Source organism: Bombus huntii, chromosome 5, assembly GCF_024542735.1.
Source record: "Bombus huntii isolate Logan2020A chromosome 5, iyBomHunt1.1, whole genome shotgun sequence".
Lineage (NCBI taxonomy): Eukaryota > Metazoa > Arthropoda > Insecta > Hymenoptera > Apidae > Bombus > Bombus huntii.
This window is the reverse complement of record NC_066242.1, coordinates 14,578,645-14,604,818: the sequence shown is the minus strand read 5'-3', so window position 1 is coordinate 14,604,818 and position 26,174 is coordinate 14,578,645. Positions and strand designations below refer to the sequence as shown.

The following is a 26,174-nucleotide window of genomic DNA, read 5'->3' as shown; positions in this document are numbered from 1 at the left end:
CTTATCGCGGGCAAGAGTACCTGTACGTTGTTAACGCCGATCGATGATTGCGATCCTCATACATCTACCATACACGCATTCATCGTTGAAGCCTATAGCATGGCAAAAGCTCGTTGGTTCGGAAAATGTGTCCGGGATTTCGCGGCGATGTATCGAGTATCTCGAATAATCCAGGTAAAGGACGAAGCATTGGCTACTCGTCTACGTGTACAGGTTTTGACCAAGCTTCGCTACGGCCCACGTACCAAACACATCGCGAACCTAGTCGACCGATCATTCTCCCTTTCCTCCCGCCGCGCTGTGGCACTGTTAATCGAACGCCAATGCGTCTTCGTTTTCTCCACGTTCGTCCATCGACCGCCTTCTTTTTTTGTCCGCTTTTCGATCACGGCTGGAGATTGTGTCTCTAATGCGAATCGATTCTAGGACGTTTCATCTGTAATTCATCTACAGAAGTAGCAATTGCGTACAGATAATTGCAGGTTAACGAATTCATAACCGTGTTCGATGCAAATCGGTAACGAAACAATCGTAAAATAAAACTGACAATGAGAATCGCGTTACGCGTTTCATACGAGATCTGATTGTAATTCGCGTAGACCCGCGCGCATATGAATATTTATTTCTACAGATACATACATTAACGTGATGTAATGTTGTGTTCGCGTGTACGCTGCCCCTTTGAACGGTGAGCGTAATTAAAATGTTTCATACTGATGACAGCCTGTGTCGAGACGCATACGGATGATACGTCCAGGATGGATGTTTTCGACCGATTAAGAGTTCATTACTACATGATTGATTCGATGTTTCCGATGCTAGAGGTAAAATGAATTTTCTTCGTACCGTTCCGAGGTGATGGCAATATGTGTACGGATTTCACGCGATCGAACCTGACTCGGTACAACGTGCGTCCAGTTGGTTTAGCAAGTTCGCGCACGAGCTCGTAATTTTGCCACTTAATTAGGCGGTGCTTTACCTTGCAGCTATGTTGAATACAATTGCGTAATCTACGAGATGAAAGCAACCGGTTGGTGTTTGCGGGTATAAATAGAGGGAAGAGGAGATGGGTCGAGAGTGGCTCTGCCACGCTTTCATTTAAATAAGCTTTTCTTAAGTTAGAAGTAAGTTTCAAAGATGGCTCGTTTATATCAACGTCTCCTTCAACGATGTGTACAGCAATTCAAGACTGTACAGAGTTTGGGCTTTGTACCAGAGATACATTCGTGTCTTCTATTTTTCTAATTATTTACGGCTATTTGTTACGCTAATGACGACATAATTCCTTCGATTTGGATCATATTTTATATTTCATCGAATACCTGATCGGTTTGAAAAATGTCAGAGACGGGAGGACGCGAAACACTCAGTTTCTTTGAACAGCATTGCTATACAAGAGGGAGTTTCACGGCGAGCTCGAAAGAAGCAAGAGAAACGAGGAACGGGTAAATTAGTGTCAGCGTAGAAAGCAGAAGCTCGAAATCCTCGAGAGAAGAAAATATAAATGTGGCACTTTCATCGCGGGTCACGTAGTTTTCTTTCTTGCGTTTGTCGCTCTTTTCGTCGCTAGCGTAGAGACAAAAAAAAAAAAAGGTTCGAGGGGGTACGTGGCCTTTTTGGTGAAACGTGCCGTTACGTCTACGAGAAGAACTCCAATGTAAAGGACGAATAAAGTAAGGAAGAAGATTGAAGTGGTTGTAAAGGTCCCTAAGGAGCAATCACGCTAGGGTAATTAATATTCTTTGTCGGACAGTTGTTGGCGAATTTCATTGATCCATCTTCCTTTTTGTAGTTAATCGCACGCTTACGTTTACAGTTTTTCCATGCGAAAGTAGAGAATATCGAATCAATATCATTTCTCCGATGTTTTATGATCGAAAACGTAATGTAAATTTTCCAGGAGTTGAAATATGTAGATAGAGAAACCAGTTGAATTCTCTCGTCCGAATAATTGTGTCTGCTTGCAAGTACAACATAATAGTAACAGAGGAGACCGGTGATCGACTTTTTAATTGCCTCGCTGCGCGATAAACTTAACGGAAAGCAAAGACAAATAAAATCTGTGTAATGGAGGTTCATAGCCCGTGGCTTTGCGTAAATCGGATAGACACTATGATTCGGTTCGTTGCACACGATGTATCGTCCATGTAATATTTAACCTTTCACAATTTCTCTCGTGAAAAAAGCGGCTTTACGTAGAATCGTGATTTGTACCGAACGAGTCGAATTATCGATCGCAATTTCCATCGATATATTAACGGCGATATGTTCTAGCCATGGCTGGTACTATGCGGGATTCTATAATGTTCCACATACACTCGACATCGTTTCTTCTCCTTTCGTTTCATTTAATTTCATTTCGTTTCGCTCCGTTTCATTTTATTTCGTTTCGTTCGTTGCCATACCTTGACGCGTGGAAGGGTTTTTTTCTTCTTTTAACTTTCCTTCGCTCGTGCGTCGAAGATACGTACCCATCAGAGTTTGACAGATTACGAACGATCTTAGCACATTTACCGCTCGTTTAATTTCATATAACGCACCTGATCGAAAACGACGACGTTTCATTCGCTTTGCTGCGATTTGTTCGATGTCTCAGGGCTCCTCTAAAAATAATCGTTAAAGTCTACAAAGTCAATTTCAGAATTAAAAAGGATAAGGGTGTTAGGTTGATAAGGCCCAAGATGAACAAGGCAGAAACGTAAAGAGAAAATTGGCTTTTCTTGGGTGGCAGTTGCACAGAGAGAAGCCCCTGTGACTGAAAACGTCTGCTCGTGGCGGAGAAACCGCACATAGGGATACCTGAATTATGTATACGTACAACGCCGTAAGCCAACCGTCTTGACGGTGTAACGAGCTGTCGATGTCAAGGCAACGAACGAACGGCAACCCTTGCCACGTAGAATTTATTGGCACGTCATAACGAAAGAGGATGCTTGTTCGCGCCATGTTTCCTCGCCACACCTCCGATTCATGATTCAGACCTCTTCATTTAGTCGGTCGGAACCCTTCGTGTGTCAACGAGTTGTTACGGAGGGTTCTGCTATGATTTCATGCCACGTAAACCTTGTTAATACCAAGATACACTTTACGAATTATGTATATACTATGCGATTGAACAATTTAAATGTTACGACGCTCGAATCAATTATATAATCGTACTAAATGCTTCCTTGATTCTACGTATTAGCGATTCTATGGAAATGGGAATTATTTGCCAGTGATTTTGCTGTTCACACTCTTTTCCACTTAATTTATGAATTGTAACAAGTTTGGGGTATGGTAGAAGACATGTTGGCATTTTTACAAAAACGGACAAATAAATAACTATATATGATTTTATCGGTATTTTTTCAAAGGCCATCTGCAGGAGACTGAGATTTTAGTAAAGGTTTCATGCGATCTATTGTATTTAAAACTTTACTTGAAAAAAAAACAAACCTTTTTCTCACATATTTTGTCGCAAAGAAATAGTTAAAAGATGCAAGGTATCTATGTAGCATAAATACAACCGACAGACACTTTTATCAAGCCCCTAAGATACTTTTCTCAGTGCTGTATCATTTTGTGTGAAGTATGCATTCTCAGGTTAAATGTTAAAAATCCACAAGCGAATTACTATTCGATTCTGCTAGTAAAAAGAAACTTGAATGTCAATGTCATATTTACGTTGCATTAAATGAAACTTAGTAAAAATAATAAACTTGAAGTATAATATGAACTAGGGAACTGAAAAGCTAATTGATTGCGACAAGTGATTATCAACAAATGTACAATTTTAGTTAACCAAAAATGACCACCTGTTACGAAACGTAAGAGGTGCACCAACTTCGCTCGATTACTTTTTACTTATTTCACGTGAAATCGTTCTCAATGCCATAGGTATTGATTTTTCAAAAATAATTTCACAGATGGGATACTCAAAAGTAAGTTCAGATTCATTCACTGAGCATGGGTTGTGGAATATGATTGTTTTTGTAGCTGTGACATGGCAGGGAACTGACAATTTCACGTACAAGAGGTAATTTTTTAACATAAATAAATCAAATCGATACTTCCACATAATTTGTCCATAAAGTTACAGTCATCATCTTTCTCTGTCATGCAAATATAATATGTGGCGGCACTCAACAGCAAATACCACCACTCGACACTAACTACGATTGGACGACGGCAGCACACCCGCAGCAGAACCTATCTCGGCCTCCACACACCAGCACTAGGCTTCCGCACCTATCACACCTATACACCCCAAATTGATGACCCCGACGTGATCTCTACAGCAAAAAGAGGTGTGACCGTTGATAGCGCTACCGAGACTTCCATCATCGCGAATCTAAGACTATGACAATGCGGACCTACCGCTACGGCGAACGGCCCTTCCATCTTCAACAAACCTTGACACCTCACCATCGATCGACGCGCAAAAGCAGGTGACAGGATACGAGACGACGACCAAGCCAGGAGTGATGTGGCCATTGCAAAGTTCATGGGTATCATCACCAGCACATCATACTAAAAAAATGGAACATAGGCCTACGACCGTACGCGGAACGCCTCGGACCGTAGCGACAGGTATCCACCGCCACACGAAGACTTCGCGCATCATCTGCACGGGTTTGACAACAAAACTGCTGACGCTTTACAACACATAGAAGGAACGTTATCATTGGTAAGGGGGTACTGTGGCGGCACTCAACAGCAAATACCACCACTCGACACTAACTACTGTCGGACGACGGCAGCGCAGTGGTTAGCGCCTTGGGTTACGAACGTTCGCGACCCGGGTTCAAATCCCGGCGACCGGAGTTCGATTTTTCTTCTACGCATCAAAAACGGAAGAAAATCAGCAGTACCCCATCAGCGACATCTACAGCCAGCGCTACAATTATCACGGACAACACATACGCCTCAAATTGGTGACCATCCGACGTGATTTAACGTGATATACAGTGAAAGAGGTGACTGTGATAGTGCTATAGACATTTTAATCACCGAATTTAAGTGCGTTTCGCAATGGAAAATAACAATCAGGGAACTTTAGCCAGTCAGATGGTCAGCACGTCTCCCCTGCTGCCCACGAACAAGACGGCATGGTTCGTCCTGCTGGAGAGACAGTTCTAGGCAGCGTAGATTTCGGACGACAACATATATTAAGGTCTTCGACGTCCTGTAGCTGTTGATCATTGAGGCATTTGGCTAGCGTCACGTACCTTATGTTGTCGTCCGAAATCTGCGATGCCTCGAATTGCTTCTCCAGTAGGGCGAACCATGCCGTCTTGTTCGTGGGCAGCAGGGGAGACATGCTGACCGTCTGACTGACGTGGATTCCCACGTCTGTGAAATCAGTCATGCAATAAATGAAATACAACTGGCACGATGAAGTATACGATCATAATACGTCTTCCATTCGAAAAGTCTAAGATCCTTAATAGATGCACCTTGGTATGTTACCAACGAAACAATACATCATAACCTCAAGATATCCACAGCCAAAGAAGAAATATCCAATTATCCAAATATCCAACAGAACATTGAAACATGCGTTTTAAACGAGACAGTTCACACTATCCGCCACCGACCGGTACGTGACGTTGCCGTTACGTGGTGCTCCATATTGTATAGCAAAAGTATATAGTAAATGGATCTTTATCAGACCATCGTTCCAAAATGATGATTCTATTCCCTCTGTCGTGTTTTCTTCACTCCTTTGTACGCGACTTAGCGATCGTTTCGATATCTTTTTCGTCGATATCGACTTTTTTTCTACGTGCAAGCATTTCTTCGATTCTTGACCCAAATACTGAGTTTATAGTACCTATGAAGGCGCACTGTGGTCGGTACGTCATGGTGTATTGACGAATAGAATGATTCAAGTAGCAGCATTCACGTAGCAATTTCGACGAAATGTACAATTGGTACATAGGCACTTTATTGATCCTTCATTCGTGGTCACTATAATTTGTCATTACCTTCGATACCAGTGTAATCACGCTATGAAATGATTGAAATTTTTTATAACTCACTTTCGTTCAGTATCGTTTTGGAAAAGCAATATGAGCTAACTTCCACTTGAGCAGTCTTCCACTTCTAATTTTTCCATCTTATCGCATTGTACCGTATCGTATCGTATCGTATCGTATCGTATCGTACCATACCGTATCGTATCGTATCGTACCGTATCGTATCCTATCGCATTGCATTGTATTGTACTGAGAAAACTTTCGTCGTTCAAGTTTTATCGTTTCTTTCCGTCTCTTCGTTCTCCTCCATTTGCGCAAGGACACATTAGACACTGTCGAAATAGGAAGATGGTGAAATGAAAACAAAACCAGAGAACTGGGGAAATATGTAGTAAAAGTAACAAAATGAAGTAGTTTAACTTCGACGACTTTCAAATCGCTGAATACATCGGCGAATAATCGTTGACCGTTTCCGATGTCGGTAGAATCGAGTTCCGCATGGAGAATCGATGCTGCGAGCTTTTTTGCTCGTATACTCGGTCGAAAGTTGTAAAAAAAAAAAAAAGAAAAAGAAATTAATTGGACTCACGAACTGCAACGATCATCCATGCAATCTGTAAGTAGTATGTAAAGTACACCAAGTGACATTTCGTATGCCTGATCATCGACGTTTATTTTTTGAATCGCGTACGTTCTAGATTAGTTTGGCGATCGAATTGAACATGCTGATCAATTGAAACCGGATTGCTTCGTGGATACGGCCCTTGCTACGATCGTTAATTATTTCATCGCTAAGGACTCCTCGTTATCACAATTTTTTATCCACAACTTCGTATTTACGGAACATATAAATATACGTTGATTAATTAAAAATTATGATATGGCGATACCAATATCGGACATGCTACGATTAAAAAAGTAACAAACGATCTGTACGCGTGTGAAGAAATATGCGAAGCATAACCATCGACGAATTTGCTACCAAATACGTTATTTCTCTCATATTTATTCTTCTTTTCGCAAAGTCGTATTTATTTCCAGTCCTCCCACTTGTTTCTTAACACTTGCATACTCGCGTAAGATCTGGTCGGGCTTCAATATGCCCTAGGAAAAAAGCAGCATTTTATTCGACAAGCGATGCCACGCGAAAGATGCCGTTCCTTACTATTCTTTTTCCCTGCTCCATCGACTTTTTCTCTCCTGAAATTCCTTGGGACATGGAAGAGTGAAAGGTTGTACGCGTACCCTATCAATGTCAAACGTGGTAAGGAGAGCTCTCGAGATTGCAGCACCGACGAATGGACGAGAGAATGAAAGACGTCCAAAGAAGAGACGAATTCTTGGCTTAAGCCGAGCGTACGGTGTTTTCCTTGATTCTCTTTTCCCTTTTCCGTGTCCTTTCTCTCGCCCGCTCTTTCGTCCGATCGAAGAAGGGACTTCGAAACGAGAGAGGGGAGTAGGGTAGAGCGCGTACCTCTCTTCATCATTCTTGAAAGGCTGATGAATCATGGCACAGAATCCGACGTGAAACCCCTTGTTCGTTATCCACTGGCTAATCAAACTCCTACGTTCTCCTAGTGCGCGCGAATCGATTCAATTCGATTTATTCGGTTTTAATGGGTGTCGAACGTTAGCCATTTTGAAACTATGGAAATATTCAGATTTACTATTTATCACTTCTTTGCAATTCTAATATTTCTGTCAAATATTTGCGATGGTTACTATTAGGGATATTAGCTGGAGTCGAGGATAAAAAAAAGAGGATCACGAAAAATATTGGAATTGGAGGGATTTCACGTGCGTATGAACAAAAGAGAAGACACGGATATAGGAACATAGTTAGAGGATGGAGGAGAATGTGGAACCAAGAGCTGATAGGTTTGACGGGATTTAGTGCTTGTAATGCCAAACTCGACGTCTGGTGTTGCGGTCGGCTTCGACCGACGTATTAGGGAACGGCCGCTGGGATTACGGAGCTGGGGTAAACTCGGTCCCGTTCTAAACTGTGCGACATTTTCAAAGTTACATTGCACGATGTATCTCTCCCCTAAACGTATTAAAACCTCCTATTACTGTATATACTTGAGCACGTAGTTTGGAGAAAATGCTCATAGTAGACGTAACAGGTCCAAAGAAAAGCAAGTCGAATTCGTTGAAAAGGAAGTAAGAACGTAACTATCTGCATATATATAGCTGGATTGGAATCGAAACTGGAATCAAAATTGAATCGTATTAATTTTGTTAACGAAACAGGTGAAACATCATCGGCTCGATTGCTCGACTTTAGTCACGTTGCTACACGCTCTTTACGCGATATCTTTTTCGAGCTTCTGTCGACGACGATCCATTTTTGTTGCTTTTGCAGTCATTAACCAGGTAACTAAACTCTCAGTTAACGAGTCGTCTCTCGATTATACGACGAAGTAAAACATTTATGTATGAAAGCGAATTTGAAATCTTTCGAGCGGTTTGATAGGCTGTGGCGCGGCGCGCCGACGCTTTCCCTTGGATTTTCGTGCCCGTCGGACTTTATGCTACGCTTTAGAACTTCAGGCTGTAGTTCACGCCGCGTATTCCATTGCTATTTTTCGAGCATGTGCTCATTGTAGCCTCTTCGGTATTCTATCTCTATCCCATTCGAAAGGCCTGCATTATAGATCGTGTGAAATCCAAGTGCCTGACCCCAATCGAATACCCGACCCGCGAGAGAAACAGGTACGAGGGAGGAAGAGGAGATAGAGTCGAATAGATACGAAGAGGGTAGATATAAGGGTAGAGAGTAAAGTAGAGGAAGAGGGAGAAAGATGGCTGAAATCCCATGTGAGTAGGATAGGTCGCGGAAGTAGAGTGCATCGATCAATAAATCTCGATGAAGATAACGCTCATGTAAACGCTTGAACTCTACGACTCTTTGCGTTCCAGTCCTCCGTGACAAGTCTTACCATCATTTGCCAATGTTTTCTACTGATTTTTACGCTTTTTACGCATGCTCCGCTAAACTCTGTTTCTTTCTTGCCGCAATAATGGTACTGACGATAGTCGTTGCGCTGTTCTCAATTTTAAACCACGCGACCATTTCGTTCATTTTTCAATGGTTCGTATGTATTCGCAGATACGCTGTAATTCTGTTACGTGAACATATAACGCCAAGAAAGTGATAAGTTGATTGTTCAGATCTTGAACCCTATTTAAAAGAGAATTTTTAGTGATTCTTGTCGTAACGAGGGAACGATACTTGTGAACGAGAACTTGTGAATGTACAAAGAGTGGACAGAATTTGTTGAACTTCAAAACGCAACCTGCGATTGATAATCATCGAAATTTAATTGAAATCGAAAGAGGAAGAAAGAAAGATGTATTTATCTTTCGATAAGTATCGGAGTTTAGGAGTACGCAAAAATTGTTGGTTCGCGAAGCATAATTATTGCGAAAAAGTAAAAAACACGGGAAGCACAACGGATTTGAAAAACGAAACAAAGCGAGAGAGAGAGGGGCGAGGGGGAGGAGGGCATACAGGAAGAAAAGACACAACAAATACAGGTTATTCGGAGGAAACATGCCGTAAATTGGCCCGGGAATTCTGCCGCTGGCAGTGCAACGCATCGTGCTTATTATGATTAAGTAAAACCACGCTGCAAAATTATTACAGTAGTAGCGAGTCTAATACGAAATTAAAAACACTAGGTTGTCGTGCATTATATCAACAATGCCAATATTTTTGTACATTCGGTAAATTATCGCTCTCAAGTATGCATGACGTCGTGAAATTTTTGCGAAGCTTCAGTTTAAACATATTTTCGAGGAATAAAGCTTCCGTCTCTTATGAAAGTCAGAAAAATGAGATCTAGTTGCGTGTACGGCGCACAGGTTGAATAATAAATCGTATATTTATTTTGATGCACATGGCTAAAAATATGAGAATGTTAAATTTGTACTGATCTCTCTAAAATTATAAAGTTAGTAAAAACATCGTTTACGACGTATATCGATTAATCTCGTTTCGTTATCTCCTTTTTCTTGCGCTTCTTTTACTTGTATTTTCTTATTCTTTCAAAAATTGCAAAGTCCAATCCATTAAAAAATGTTTATTCTTATTTCAGAAGATAATCGACACTCTTTTTCTGGCGTTTCGCCGGCACCTATGATTCTTAGTTTGTTCGAAAGTTTCGTATTTACTAGAATTTTCTCTCGCCTCAGATTTCGTTTTCCCTAGCCACATAGTTTAAATTCTCTGCTTTACGTTAGTTTTATCGTTGCGTATTCGTTCAGGTATGTCGAGAAAGGCAAAAGGAATAAATTTGGTTTATCGCGAAATCGCTTGGCTAGAACGTGATATAGGTAAGCGAGATAAGAACAATAAAAATGGTCCCCAATCATCAAATTGGATTCGTTGCAATTTTCTTGATTGAACTTACGACGAATCGTTCGAAGCCGAAAGCTCGCTTGAAAATTTTTCTCGGCCGCACGTGCCGGAAGGAAGCTACCTGCGTTCCGACGTTTTCTTCTACCGTTTCTAACTGATTTACGGGACGATTGCTTTCTTCGTTGCCGTTTTTTTCATTCCTTTCTTCCTTTTGCCTTCGCTTTGTCCCCTTCTTGTTGCGGTTTGCTCTCTGTGCGAAACTTTCTACCTTCGATATCGAAAATTCCACCGTTGAACGTGATCGTTGCTTTCTTTCAAAGCTTCTTCTTTTTTATCAGAACTTTGCCTTTTCTGTTGTTTACGGATTATTGATGAAAGTTTGTCGACAGTACGGTATTCGTGATCGTTGCTATTTTCGCCGCTATCAAATATATGGCTGATATAATGGGTATTCGTATCAGAATTCAGAATAATTTAAGAGCGTCGTATGCTCCATGAATGTAGGTACGTAGCATGTATGTGCATGTGTATAACTTGGTGTTTGATCGCACGATTTATCGAATCGAACGGAATATGTAGTAATCGACCATAAGATCAGACGATCGTCGAAACGATTCGACAGAGAACTTTACATATGTTCGATGGGTCCGCGATCCGATATCCATTATCAAGATCCCGAATGTCTGGTTTACGAGTGTTTACCAGCAGGATTTCCTACCGAGACGTCCGTTAATGGCAAGCTAACGATTTTCTGCAGCGCCATTATTCATCGTCGTTGGTACCATAAAGTTCGGCCACGGTCGGTCGGGCTAATGGCGGGTTGCGCCCAAGTAACGGTCCTTCCCTAAATCGAGTATTAAATCGTTCCGCTAACGGAGGACGATAATTTGTCGCTAGGGGCAGGTGTTGAGTTCCACTGGACTTGCACAGGGCTTTGCCTGTTTGTCTTTGGCTACTGAAAACTTTATGCCGACACCAATGGTTCGACTAGAAATAGACGATCAATTGAACATAATTTAAGGGACGACGTCACATTTGACGTAACGAATAGAGAAAGCTTCGAAGCAGGTACTGTCAATGAGTAGCAGACTTCGCCTGCTATCTGCTTTCAAAGAAGCATGTTCGAAGCGACCCGGACAGGAGAAGGCTGAATGAGAATCATGATTTCTCGGTGCTAGGCTGATCAGTATTTAATCGAGGAGAATGAGAAATCGGCTTTTAAACTCGTTATTGCAATCAGATATATATGTATATTGTATATAGCAGTCGAGAAGGAACAGATTCTCAGAGTGGAAAGAAAAATAGATCATCGGTAATGGGATAGTAACGCTGATAGATCAATCGGTATATGGACGTGCGACGTGAAAAGCGGAAGTCTGCGGTTACAACAGGAGGTAAAATCGAACACAAATATGGGCGCAGTAGCTCGCGTCAAAACTTGCTCACCGCATATTTGTCTTGACGCGGTTGGTTATTATACGATGATCCAGTGGACAACTCGATAAGCACGCATCTGTCCACGTCTACGTTCGAATAAGTTCCGAATATAGAGTCGTGGTATTTCACGTACGTAGTTGCGCGCGTATTACGAGACGCGGATATGTGACATATCGCGCGCACCCTGCAAATTTCCCTGCAACTTCGTCGATTGCAATTTACGGTCGATTCAATTAATCCACTACTAGCTGTTCGCTACTCACCGATCGTTGCGAGCTATGGCATACCACTATGCATCGATTATAATTGCCCGGATTCGCGGTTGTTCGTTTCATTCGACCATCGTTATTTTCACCTTCGTTCCGTCGAACCATGCGCTACCGGAATTTTGCCAGTGAAAAGAGCGCAATTAGCGGCGTGATATTCGGTCATCTGCATTTTGACGTTACTTCCGCAACGGAGGACCAGGCTGACGATGTTCGCGCAGCATTGTTATACGAAAATTCGGCGTGACGTAAAATGCGAACGACGAGATGTTCAAGAATGTCTAATTCCCGTCAAAATTATTTCCAGTGTGACGGATAATACCTTGTTAATAGCTCGGCCTCTTTTGAAATTTTGTAAAAACCGCGAACATGCTTTCGTTACAACAAATTATGAATAATCGGTATGACGCTACTATTTGGCAGATGTTTATTTCCCGTTTTTCTCTGACAGGGTAACATTAACGCTATTAATACGTAGTCTGCAAATGACAAAAAGCCCACGAAATTGATCAAACGTTTTAGTTTCTGGATGATCAATTTAATCGATCGAACGAACTCAAACGAACGATTCAAACTGGTTGGAGTATCGTGGTGAAATTCTTGTTGGTAACAGGTAACAGATACATAGATTGTTTCGTGTCAGGTTGCAGTAAACGAAGTTAGTGGCCGAGGTTTCACGTGGTTTATTAAACGTTTCAATTTGTCTATTGTTTTTCGCTCTGAATCGCGCTCCCCTGTCCAACCATCTGCCGACAAGGTACTTCTCGTTTATCGGACTTCAGTAGAGTGAGTTTGAACGCCCTTTGCCGAGACCATCCGTCGACGTAAAAACGCGAAAGCAATGCGATGCTGCAAGTTGTTATTTTTTTAGCTCATCGCGCGAACTGAAAATCGATATCATAAAACAAAATATTTTTCCCTGTTTCTAATCCTTTTTTTGGTAGCAGCAGCCGGTGCTCTTTGGCTTTACGTAATGGTCAGTTTCGTGTAACGCGTTTTACGATTTTAAAGATCGGGATCGTCGAGAAAAATGAAACTGAAATATTTAGATCGTTTCGCTTGCATCGAAACCCATTTTAGAAATCTGTTTTTTTTCGCGAGTACCGTTTATAGCCAGCAGGGATTTTTTTGAAACATGCGAACACCTTGCTGGTGAAAATTCTGAAAAGCTCCGAAACACGTCCGTTGTTCCGAGCTGCAGGATTTCTGGTTGATAAGACATATCAGTCAACAATAGCCATTATCTTTAAATGAAATCTTTTCACCTAAGACCGATGTACTACCTGTTATCGATGCACCGCTCCGTTGTCGTGTTTTAGGTGAGCTGACTGGCCATCGAAGCACCGATTCCCATTGCAGATGCTATTTCCGATAATAGAACCGAGATACTGATCTCTCTTGCTCGGAGTTAAAACGGATTGTGCGCAATTTTGCGTACGCATACCAGCTGACCCTCTCCGAACGTACAATCCCTCGGAATAGCAGCACCGCCAGATCGGTGGGGTTGATACGTTCCTACGGATTCTTTGCTTTAATGTCGTTTATACGGATCCGACGTTATTAACGAGTTCGTGCGAGATAAGGAAGGATCTCGCAGTCGAGATCGATGAGTTCGAGGGGGAAACGCGAACCTATTGACTCGACTCGACTCGACTCGACTCGACTCTACTCGATTTTATTCTACTTGTGACTGATCCATCGAATCGATCGGCACAACTACCGAGCGTTTAGATATTTTAATTCTCGCCCGATGTTTGTTGTAGAAAAATGTATTGACACATGTATATCGCTTCTCTGTTGTCTCACGGACTTCGTATCACATCGTCTTTCTATTTTAATCGATCGCTATCTATAGCAAGTAGAATTAAAGCGATCGTATAACGTTGACCGATCTTTCGTATCGCTCGAACTATTGTTAATATCAGTGTTGTATTTCGTTTTAATTAATCGCGTTACATGGTCGAATAGCGTTTACACCCGCAGATATTGTGTTACAGTCGCGATTTCGATGGAAGACACAGCGGTGCCTTTGAAATGTTTTGACATCGGTTCGAAACGTGTCGCTCGCGATAAATATGTAAATGCGATTGCGCAGCGAAGAGAAAAATCGTAGGGGGAAGAAGATTTTCGATAGAACTAGTTTCCTATTTCAAAGATCGTTTTGGTAAGGTGCATTTGGTCGAATAACGAAATCCGTGGTAGAATGCAGCAATTTTTTTGCAGATTTCTTGCTCCGAATGGCGAGTGCGGAGGACAGAAGTGCTTGGAGAATGATTCGGACCGCGTGTAGAATACGATCTCGTATACGTGGTTATCGAGAGGGTGACTTAAACGATGGCTGAGCTGAATCGAGAACGGAAGTACAAAACCCAAGGAAATGAAATATTCCACTTGGATATTGGACAGATAAGGAATATTCCGGAGAAAATGATCGTTGCACGCGCCTGTTGAAAACTGTACGATAGGTAGTCGTTCTACTACGTAATTCTGGCAGGTTTTCGCAAATGAAGGAGCAGGGCCAAAAGTCTTTACTCACCTCGGCTGGAATTACCTCGTACGATGCACTCTCGTACGGTGCCGTACAGAATTAGCCAGAAAATCGACAATCGAAACTGGCAATGTGGTACGAGCTTGTTAAACGACAATGCTTAATTCGAAGGTTAATCAATCCCTGTCTCTTTGCTCGCTGTTAATATCCTGCCTTCCTCGTGTCATCATGTTTAGTCGTGTTTTTAGTCGCGAGTGGAGACGATAACATTTTCATGTACATGCACCTGTACAATAGGATTCGTTTCGTGCATAGAACGCTATCGGATGTCATGAAAACAGTAAAAAGCGGAAAATCGAAAATAGATAAGAAAGTCCTACGTTTGACATCAAAGGGAATAAGAATACCGGAAAAATGAGACGAAACGATTGCGGAAAAACTGATTTTGCGAGGACGTGCGTAACAGAGACTACGGCTTCGCTTTAGAAGTAGGCGAAAATATTTGCTCCGCACGAATTCTTCTCTTACGACTACAGTTTCTCGGTTAAAATAGGAAAGACAGTGATCCCCAGAACAAGGCGGTTTCGATTACATGCGGGTCTTTTCGCTGACAAATTTCATTTCTTTTTTTTTACATTTATTTTGCATCAATTTATTTAACATATCTTTACTTTACCATGGCGAATAGCAGAGACTAAGAAGAACGAATGTAAATGCTTTCGTGCGAACTAATTCCTCGCAAATTGCCCGCGCGTACAAGAAACGGTGACACTGCGAGCTGCATAGTCGCAGTTTCATTGTATGCAGGCGTAAAAACAAATGAATTCGTATCTTCTATTTTTTCAAATAGTTTGTCAATTGTTTGAATTCGACGTTGCTGCTCGATGCATACAGCAGCAATTTCAGAAAAACAGTTGGCATCAAATCGTCTTACATACGGTACCATTGTATAGTGAAGAATACGAGTGAATATACAGGCATAAGCACATGCATTGGAAAAATATAAACTTGTGTATATATGTATGTGAGTATCTACTTCAGGTTTTTGGTTGCTTGAGGAGTGAGGAGGGGGAGGGCTACTCCGAAACTACGCGAATTTCGCCCTACGCAGTTAGTCGATGTACCTAACCCTTGGGCTATTCGAGCGAGCACTATATAAGGAAACTTCTTCTTCCTTTTGACAGTTGAATTGGGAAACGTTGTTACGAACTTGATAATTGCAATTTCATTATCGAGTTGACGTATACATACGTATCATGTACGTACAATGCATCGTGATTAATATTTCAGTCAAGGGACTGGGCACTGATTCCAGCAAACGACGACCACGACCACGACTGCGAAAAGTTTTTGTTTAGCCCTTTCTAGATCAGTCCAGCGGTCAGAATGATCAGCGGAATTCGCAAAGCGCTGCCATGGTGGGAATGAAGAAAAAGTAAAAGCAAAGTCTGGCTGCGTGAACAGTTGAATATCAAAGAAAAAGGGAAGGAGAGTCGATATTCGGACCGCAGGTGCTGTGACAACGAAGAGCTTGCGGTAGTTCGGCCTGGCCAAGGCTTTTTACGAGTTTTCAGCGCTAAACTTGCATTTCTTTAGCGAGCGCAAAGGGAGGTGGAAGGAAGACAGGAAGTCGGTAGTGGTGGGCGGAACAGGCACGAAAGAAAGAGAAAGACCAAAGAGGAAACTACTATCCCGCTGATTTTATTCAAATTTTCTCCAGGCGAAATATCCACTTCCTTCGAGCTTTTCCTGCCTGTTCTTTCTCTACGAGGTTCACTCTTTTGCATTTTAGCTAGCCGATACAGGCGAAAATGCGGCGTCAACGAGGAGTCAGTCGCATCGTGCTCTGCTTTTGTTCCTTTACAGTCACGTATACTTGTTTTCTGCTCATTTCAACATTTTCTCGTTTCTTCGCGAATTTCCTCTGTTTTCTCTCGTAAAGAACGCGCCGCGAGTTTCGTTCACCGACTTTGCGTTGCTTTGTCGTCCTATGGTCTGCCAATTATCAGGCTATATATGCGCCTATCGAAGCGCGAATACTCAATGATATGACGGACGATCGATAAAGTTTTAAACCGGTCTTGGTTTAGTCGTGTATTTTATTTCGAATTCTTATCATTCCTTATTTTCTTTTATTCGTTCCTACATCTTGCGTTGGAGAAAAGAAATGGCGAAAAGGCGATTCTACATGGTGATTTATTAACACTCTGAAATGAAACCAAACATCGAATCCGTTCCATATTTTTCTGTTGAATGCGACCGGAGAACGTAGTCTCGTATAGTTTGGGAAATTGACGGTCCACGCGATACGATAATCGCGCGGAAACTGTTCGGTCGAGCGTTTCAATTCGACGCTATCCGAAGCTATCTTATTTTCCGACAATCGATCACGCATTGTTGCACGGAACACGAATGCACGATTCATTTCCAATTCTTTCATTTTCAGGGAAAGCCCTGTTAGAACAATATGAAAAGTACAATACATAATTGTACTTTGCTCGTTGAACAGCGTGGACAAATAGTTTCAATTTATTTAAATTTTCTACTAAATAAATAAATAAATAAATAAATGTAGTAAGAAAGAATTGTGCGTTAAAGGAAAAGAGGAAAAGATTGCTTATTCGGACGGTTGCCTTTTGACATTATTATACATTAACACGTGCTTTCTTTATTTAATATTTAAAAGGCGAATTGAAAAGCGTTTCTCTTTTTCGATTCAATTGCGATTGCGAGTATCGCAAGTATTCTTCCACTAAATCTTGGCGATCTCGTAAGTAAACGATTCTAATAAAACGCAACGTTGGCAAAGATCCTCGGGATTTCATAGATTACGGTCGGTTTTGTTTCCCTTTCTTGAGCCGAACCTCGGTTTTGAGTTTTTCCCCGGCCGCAATTCAGTCGAGCATGAGAATGACGGACGGTTTGCTTGGTGCGATTAGAAGAGGATCGTCCTCTTTTTCCGAGCAGGAGGAAACAAAGCCACGGGTCTAAACGCAGCTGTCGAGCTTGCTGGATGTTTTTGCCCGTGCTTTTATCTTGGACGTCAAACATTCAATGGGATTAGGGAATAAATAATGCACGAAACGCAACGATGACATCTTAACCGAATTTCAACGATACATTCTAACAAAAGAATCTCACTTGGCGCACGTTGTATAGATTTTTCATCGCTAAAGCTCTATTGAAAACTTTTCATCGCGAAGAATTGCGATTGCATCGCCACCACAAATTATATATATATACGTATATCAATTTAACAGTCTTTAAAATAATGAAACGTTGAGTAGAACTATTCGTCGTAGAACTCGCTGTCTGGCGGAAGTTTACCGTTCGTCGTCGAGAGAACTTATGTATATAGAATAGAAATCCAGGCACGTAAGGAACATTGGGTCTGCGTTATTAAATTATACGACACTCTTGTGTCGGAAAATGTGGCGTATTTTACGCTCGCTTTATACACTAAGTAAAATAAAATACAGTCACGCGTTAATTTTTCTTTAGTAGAGCTCTCTCGAGCGTTGGATTGTTCGGTTGCTTGTTATCGTAGGACGTGATATTTCCTTTGTTTGTCATTTGCGATTTATCCGTGTAACGCTGTTAAAATGATAAAATGTAAAATCCGTCGAGTTATATTTTAAATCTCGATTCATTCGAGGTGAATTGAAACTGGTGTATTCAAGACTGCGAAAACGAATATAATTTAAAATCGTTTAAAATTCCATTATTACTACCATTGCATCGTTCGATGGATTACAGCGAAAGCGATCAATTCAGCGAGATCGAATCGTTATGGATTACGTACGCCTTGGGAAGAAATTGATATAAACGTTCTATGTACCTAGTTATCTCCGGCTGCACAGCTATGGCGTCAAAGTTGTCTCGTCTATCTCTGCGTCGTTGTAATTTGTGGTATAAAGTTTACTGTTCGTGTAATTGCGGTGTCATAATGTCGAAGGAGGTAACTAGCGGTGCAAAGCCGCCGATGCGGTAACTCGAGTGTTGGAGGGACTGCATTTCGAAGCTAATTATGGTCCAAAAATTCGCCTTTTTCTAGATTAAAAACAATCCTTTAAGATTTTAGACTTGGTAATAATCTTCTAAGGCGAATTTTCGATCGTTGACGGGAAAATTGTAGATTTATTTTGTCAGTCTGCGTATACAGAGGAGACGTAGAACAGAAATCGAAAGACACGGAATCGATGGAGCAAAATCGATTAAGCAAGTTTGTGCATACAATGAATTTTGGACTATGTCCGATAGAAACTCTTACCACTTATCGTTCGACGAAATCGTGAGCCGTACTTCGAACAAGCATCATTCTTCGCATGTGTTGTAACTTGTGTTTTTCGTTCGTCGGAGCAAATTCCGTATGAAACTTTTATACATGTAACGTCTTATTAGCTTTCCAAATGTAATCGAATATTTCTTGCATTTGATTCTAGAAACGTAAAATTATCGCTACCATGAAAGGGAAGAGAAGAATGCACAAATAAAGTAATTAGGACGAACTTAAGAAAAGAAATAAGCGTAGGTTTGTGATGTATAGTAATTTAGATGTAACAAAAAGAAAGCAACAGCATTGAATTAAAACGAGAACGTTTCTTATCTACGAGAAAGCGTGTCCGCGCGTTGTACGATAGTTATGATCCGATTAATTTCACTGAAACTAGCAACGCCTATACAGATTCGGTTGCACTCTGTACAAGAGATTCAATTAGTCTCTGATTACGGATATAAATGCATTTACGAGGCAGCAACGAAACGCGTGTCGTATTTAAGACCATTGTAAAGAGAATAGAATCCAGTAGTAGTAAACTAAATTCATTTGAAAAGCCTCGCTCCAGTATATCTGCTACGATTAGAAATGGAATTTTGAAATACGAGCATCGTAAATGCTACTATTTCACGAACAGTCAAATAGCTTAACGCATATATTTTCTGACGCAATGATTGGTCGATGGATCGGAAGAGGCAAATGGATCGTGAAAGCAATGAAATTGCAAAGGGAATGAAATTCTTTCGACCTACAGACATTGTTCTCGATTGAGTTTCGAATGGGCACAAAAATTTATGTGACGATATACGTGTATGCAAAACGGCATGCGAGGATGAAATCCGATGGTCTTGAATAGATTATCGGATGGTATGCGTCGTCCTCGAAGGACATTGAACAAAAGTGTACAAAGAAAAATAAAAGATTATAACGACACAGACACGATTTGCAAGCGTATACCGAGGTTCACACGAGTTACCCCTAATCACGTTGTTTTAGTTTACGCGTGTCGTGGTGCACGGTAACTTTGTACGTACGTACGACAGATTTGCTGCAAATTCGAAACACAGACCGATCACGACCAACGAGAAACGAACTTCCGATCGGATAGGTAACAGACACGCGAAAATTAGACAGTTCAGCGAAGACGCTTTGGATGCCGTACGATGACACGCGAATCGTAAACGATTGATCGATGCACCCGGAAGCGCCAGATAGTGAAAGGGTAGAGGTATGTAGGTGTGTCGACGTTTTGGCGCGAGGACAGTCGTAATTGCTCCGCGACGAGAACACGAAACCGTGCGTTTCAAGTTCGGCCGACGACTGACGAACGTACCTGGGCACGACGCCTGCGCCCGTTCGTGGCCAACACACCTCGACGCGTTACGACCGTGCCGCGCGCATCACGCTTTGCCGATGCATCCAGATTACTGTCTACCATATCGCTGCACAAGGATTCTCTTGCACGGAAATGCAAATCCTGCAACAGGAGAAACAGTTTAACACTGTGGCTTCGTAACATCGTCATTGCTTTTACCACAAGTGTTAGCATCGGTACCGCTATCGTCACCATGATTATTCGGTTTGCTCCTTCGTCATATCTGAGGTGTAGCTTCGGTTTCTTCGTTATATCGTAAAATCGTGTCTGCTTGTATCAACAAGAACGTGTGATAGATGTTTGAACCATCAATTAGAGAAAAGGAGTTGGTGCCACGATCGGGAAAGTTTCATCGGAAGTTACCAAACGAAATTACAAGATGAGTGAAACGTCGAGCGGATAAGACGAACGACCATGGTCGATGTTTAGTTTGATCGTTGTTTGAGATTAAAATTAAGTCGTGGTTCGTTTCGCGCTAACGAGGCCACGGTCCTTAATTGCGATGAAATAGTCCGAAACACGATAAAAATCCTCACCCGATCTTTTAGCCTCCTTTCGTTGATCGTTATCGTTTGTCAGCGATTAATAATATCCAAGTTCAATCAGTCGTCGTTAGTAATTTCACGGTATTCAACTTGAATATCTTCGAATGGATACGATGTAGATACGATGTGTCTACGATGATGGAAGAAAAATCAAGACGAAGAGCACGGACGAACGAAATTTAGAAGATAGAATACAGAGGAAACGCGGCATATCTATTAATAAAGAACGCAAATGGAGATGGAAAAGGCGACTGGGCAAAGATACATATTCCTTTTCGTAGTCTTATTAGATATTCCTTTCTGTTGGATTCGCGCGTGACAGATTGGCAGTGGAAATGACGGGTCAGCGTTTTCCACCAGGTGTGGAAACGCAAAGAGAGAAGTTACCGGATTAAGCGGTTCGCTCCTCGTCCGACCGTAATAAGAGTCAGCATCTTTTTCTGGGCAATATTTCACGTCGTTACACACCATTTACTCGCAATTAAGATTCGGAAATTTCTGTAGGATGCAGTTTATCGAGAGCATACCGACTTTCCCATTTTCACCAACTCTGAACGTCTTATGTTTGCGGCCTGTCGACGCCTACCTATCGCACCCCCAATTTCGGCCTCGCTTATTATTCTGCTCGTTCTCTACGGATAATGTTTCCAACGTGCCAGCGAATTGCTGTCGGAATTTTACGTCTTACGATTCCACGTTTTTTGCTTTCGACGTCTCGCTTACGGCGACCGTTATTTTCAACGAGCAGCCATTTTTTTACAACTTTCGCAGTTATTGATTTATGCGTATACCTACACATTTTATTTATTTCATCGCCGTTGCGGTTGTACGTAGATAAGCATCGCGAGAAAACATATAACGATTAACGAATTTGTAAAAAGTGAAGCGTCATTGAAGCACGCAATCGATATCCTGTCAAACGCTGATTTTTACATGGACGCTTTGACGTACACATATTATGTGAAAATGATAAAAAGTTAATTTAATTTTTATTTAATTTAGTATATTTACTTAGATCAACGGGATAAACCGTTTTACGCAAGCATTACGAGTAGCAATCGCGCGAGTGAAGCAATATAACACGAATAAGATTAAACAAAGAGCAGAATAGCCAGGCAAAGTAACTTAATAGTAGAAACACAGTTGATAAAAGACTGTAAACGAATTAGCTTTTCGAACGTTTACTCTCAATAATAGGTACACTATTAACTTCGTTACGAAGTTCGTACTACTTTTACGCTGTAGTGAAACAACGTATTAAAAGTAATAATCGCTTTACGTTAAAGTGGTAGATCTCGCTAGCGACGAAAATGATTTGCAAAGTTTAATCTACGTGTGGCGTATTTTGTTACTTGATAACAAACTTACAGAGAAACTCGAACGTTATTAAAATGATAGCTTTTCTGTTTATCGTAAAAACGTTATAAGCTAATTCGTTTAACGTGAGTGAAAATCCACGTTTGCACGCATGTTCGGTAAAAGAACGTTCTATATACCTTCCGATTTACGTTTGTCGCTTCGTTGCCTTTTGCCATCTTGAGTCGATGATGCGGTTATGAAAATGCGTTCGTTACTCCTAAGTACTCACTGATGGAACGATTGAAAGTGTGGAGTCTCCTCAAAGCGGCAGTCGTAACTTCTGCTCGACGTGTGTGCTGGCGAACTAAAGTTTTGCAACTCGTCGCATGCATTTGCAGGACTCGCGCACATTATCGAAAGTACATTTCGTTGATCGTCTCCAGGAATGTAGATCACGTTCTATCAACGTTACGATTGAATCGCAGGCAGCCAAGTTGCTACACTGAAACGCCTTCTAAGGAAATTGTATGCGTCGCGATGTTTTTCGAACCCTCTTTTTCGAAACCAGAGAAACACAATACGATCTTCCTCGAAGCTTCGAAATCTGTAGAGCAGCCATTTCAACGATCGAATCGCTTAGACGTTAAGTATCGGAGAGGGATTTTTGTAATCTCGAGGCAAACGTCGAAATCTTGTTAGAGAAGTATACGTAGTTTCTTCGATTGTTTTTCGATGTCTTTGAACGTATGGGAATTGGACGTTCAAGGTTACACGAAAGCTCGTAAATTTCTTACGAGATTGATCGTGCCTGGAAGTATTTATTAGCTAACGAATAAATTGGAAATCATCGATAACTCGATATTGCTGCTGATGCGGTGACATATGTACGTTTCAACGTGCGCGTAACAGGTCCTTCTTTTATCTTCCCGTTCGAATACGATTCCTCTTGCAGACAGTTATAAATTAACAGTCGTGCCAGTCGGCAATTGTCGACCAACCAAACTTACGCCTCTCTGATCGCATCTAGTAGTATATATGTGTCTGTATGTATATGTACATGTACCTACATATTTCTTCTGGTTACAGAAACGGTGATATATAATCGTATCGATCGATGCTGACAGGATCGTCTGTGTTAGTTTATACGGGTGTTTGCGCGTCGAGTATCCCTTGTAATTTGATTAAATCCTCTGGATTGTCTACAACCGTTTAACAAGGGAAGGGCAAACATCGTGATAGAAAATATCATTGTGTCGGTTATCGGTTTAACGCGACTAATCCTTTTCGATTTGGTCGATCGTCATTCTTGATGAAGACGATACCTCCTTAAACGATACCTGAAATCGTGTAACAATTGATCAATGAATATTTAACGAATTTTCATTATTATCGCTATACTTATTTCCCATGGTTACTTACGACGAAATTGTCATACTACAGCAAAGGAAAAGCGGTCCGTTTCAGTCATTTGTTAACAAACCGCTTCTCGACGAACCTTTCGAACAACCTCTTTCGAGCATAAAGACAGGAGTTTAAAAGAAAATGAAAAAAGGAATAGAGAAACGAATCCTAAGCGACTCGTTTAAAGTACGCCTTTTGGTCCGGATAGTTGCTCCAAAGGTGAATTTCTTTGGTTACTCTACGAATGAAGAATGCGGGTGAATAACGAAGTTATTCCACCGATGAAATGTACCGAAAGATCCCGTATTGGAAATCCTGATAAAAGGAGAAACCGAAAGGACTAGATGTCGCATTGGCAAAGGAAATGAAAATCGCAAATGATCTTTCTGTCTTGCGTGTTTTTGGTAAACCGATTGATACGAGTACGCGGTACAATATTGTTCGATGTTTAGATCGTGAAGTCATAAAACTGTTCGATCCTCTTTTCATATTTTCGTACGAAAGTAGTTTCTCGTTGGCGAAGAGAAAACCAACCTTGGAGGCGTAAAGTTTTTCGGTCGAGCGAAGAAACTGTGAATTGGACGCGAGAGAGCGAACTTGGCTAACGAACGAAAAGATCCAAGTATACATGGGTTGATCGTGAAACTTTCTGCGGGTTTGTGAAACGTGAAATTCCACTGGGATCGTGCGTTTTCTTAAGTTTCCAGAGAATACACACACTCCAAACTTGTAAAAGTATTTGCGTCGATATTGTGCGTACGACAACGATACGAAATATTACCATAGATACGATGGCAGGAACGAACGTTAATCGTGATAAATTATGTGTCACAAGTGTCTCGGAACAGTTCATCGAGATATACCGCTGACTCCAGTTTTGTCAATGAAAAACTAGTCTCTCGTGGGAGACGATGCATCTTCGCGGCATAAGAACGCCCCTTGAGAACCGATGCAATTCAAGGATTAAACGTATGTGTACGAATGTAGACTGTAGATGGATGACGGTGGAAGATGATCGCGTTGGAAGACGACAGATGTTGCATAATGGTGTTTTTTACGATGAAAATGATTATACGTACATACACAGATAGATAATCGTAATCGTCATGCGGAGACTATCTATTCGAAGAGTCGCATCTCGTGTTTCCATTCTTCGCAGTTTTCGATACTAAACCACCCTTGCTCCAACTCCGTGTCAACTGCTTTATCAAATTATCACCAACGTATCCGACTTCTCAACTTTTCACTTGATTCTTTTTCTAAGAATCCTGTAAATATCGTGACACTGGATACTTTTTTCATATCTGACGATCGTTGAGTCTCTTTGATCGATTTTTTCCGTTTCTGTTTTGTCGTCGGTTCGTTCGCAAGTTTTTCATCTTTCCTTCTGTGTTTCCGTTTCTCGAAATTTCTACGGTGTTTTCTATCGGGATTTCATCGCGATTTGTACGCAAGAGAAGAATCGCCTCGCGCCCTTAGCAAATGCCAGCTTAGCAATTTCGGAAATGCTTCCTCGCGCGAACCTCTTGGCTGACTCGCATCTACCACGCGTACTTACAAACGTGTCACGTAGAGAAAGGTAGGCGAAGCTCGAGATTCGGGCCGAAAATTTTGAGAAAAAAGGTCCTCCAGACATGGCTCGCCAGGTAGAAGAATTATAAAAGTAGTTTTGAAATTACAGTCATTTGTTTGCTAGGAACTAGGACTGTGCGTCGTGCATTGCACTAATATGCGGCGGTATACTGAGTGCGCATATTGCGCGGATAAATTCTGCACTATCGCCACATGCGTGAAACCTATGAATGACCTACGTATAGACGTATCGCATGTCAATTAGCGATACAGTTGGTGAATTATCATTGTTATTGTTAGCTTATTTGGGCTAGTTAACGATAACAATTATATTTGCTTAAGTTGCGTAAAATAGTCGGCAATGACAAGGCTCGTCGCGTTTCTATTAGCATAAAATGTGATTCTAATCCCGAGATCTCCTTTGACCGTTGCGTTCCAGCCTCATCCTCTCATGGTTCGCGCTCGGCTGTTTACGCCCAAGTTCCCTGCAAAGCAAATCCCGTACCCTTTGTTGTGGAAATTAATTTTTTGTTAGCCGATCGATAGAGCTTCTCTCTGCGGCGAGTTGCTAATTGGACAGTTGTTCGACGGGAACGTTGAATGTCGAAGCGAACTCGAACAATCTGTCAATACCTGCGATGCTTCCTATCGATTCTATTCTTACACCTCTGTCTTTTATTCTGTTAAGTTTTTATTTCTTTAACAAAATTTTCGTATAATACTTTTCAGGGAATAGAATATCTCGAATAAGACATTTTAACAAGCGTAAAGTTAAATATCCGTTGACCGATTTGCCTTATCAGTATATATCACGTAGCTGTAATTAAAGTTTCGAGCTCTTACGTTTTCAGGCTTCTACTAATTTCATAGGTATTTCTTTCACGTGCCAGATTTCTTGATCTCGGATATCGGAAACTTATAACTTTTCTTAATATCGGAAGGGAGACAATGAAGTATACTTTTTTTATACGCAATATTAAGCTTATATATCGGTTAGAGCAGAAGCGAACGTAGAAGAGCGAGGGTCGAAAGAGAAAGATTGTCTGGCCGGAAGCGTTGGAACCAGTGGAACAATAAATTCAAATCGATAATCGGAAGACCGGCACGGCGAATGGTGCGAAATAAGCGTATCGTAAAATTACGAGTTGTCCGGTTGCGGGGTGACTAGATTCATATTACATAGCAGCAAGAG

The 26,174-nt window shown here is 41.4% G+C and overlaps 1 protein-coding gene across 8 annotated transcripts in view; it reads right to left on the bottom strand.

The window, feature by feature from the left end:
• Positions 1-20,126, bottom strand: part of LOC126865752 (zwei Ig domain protein zig-8-like) — a 36,493-nt gene extending 16,367 nt beyond the window's left edge. The window contains exons 1-2 of one of the 8 annotated variants that reach the window (XM_050618621.1): positions 19,731-20,126; positions 18,785-18,952 (exon numbers count right to left, since the gene is read on the bottom strand). The gene's annotated coding sequence lies outside the window, so the exon portion shown is untranslated. Of the gene's footprint in view, positions 1-20; positions 440-13,309; positions 13,332-18,352; positions 18,374-18,784; positions 18,953-19,730 lie in introns of those variants that run through there. The other 7 variants (XM_050618622.1, XM_050618624.1, XM_050618623.1 and 4 more) reach the window with 7 other exon arrangements.
• Positions 20,127-26,174: the final 6,048 nt, after the last annotated feature.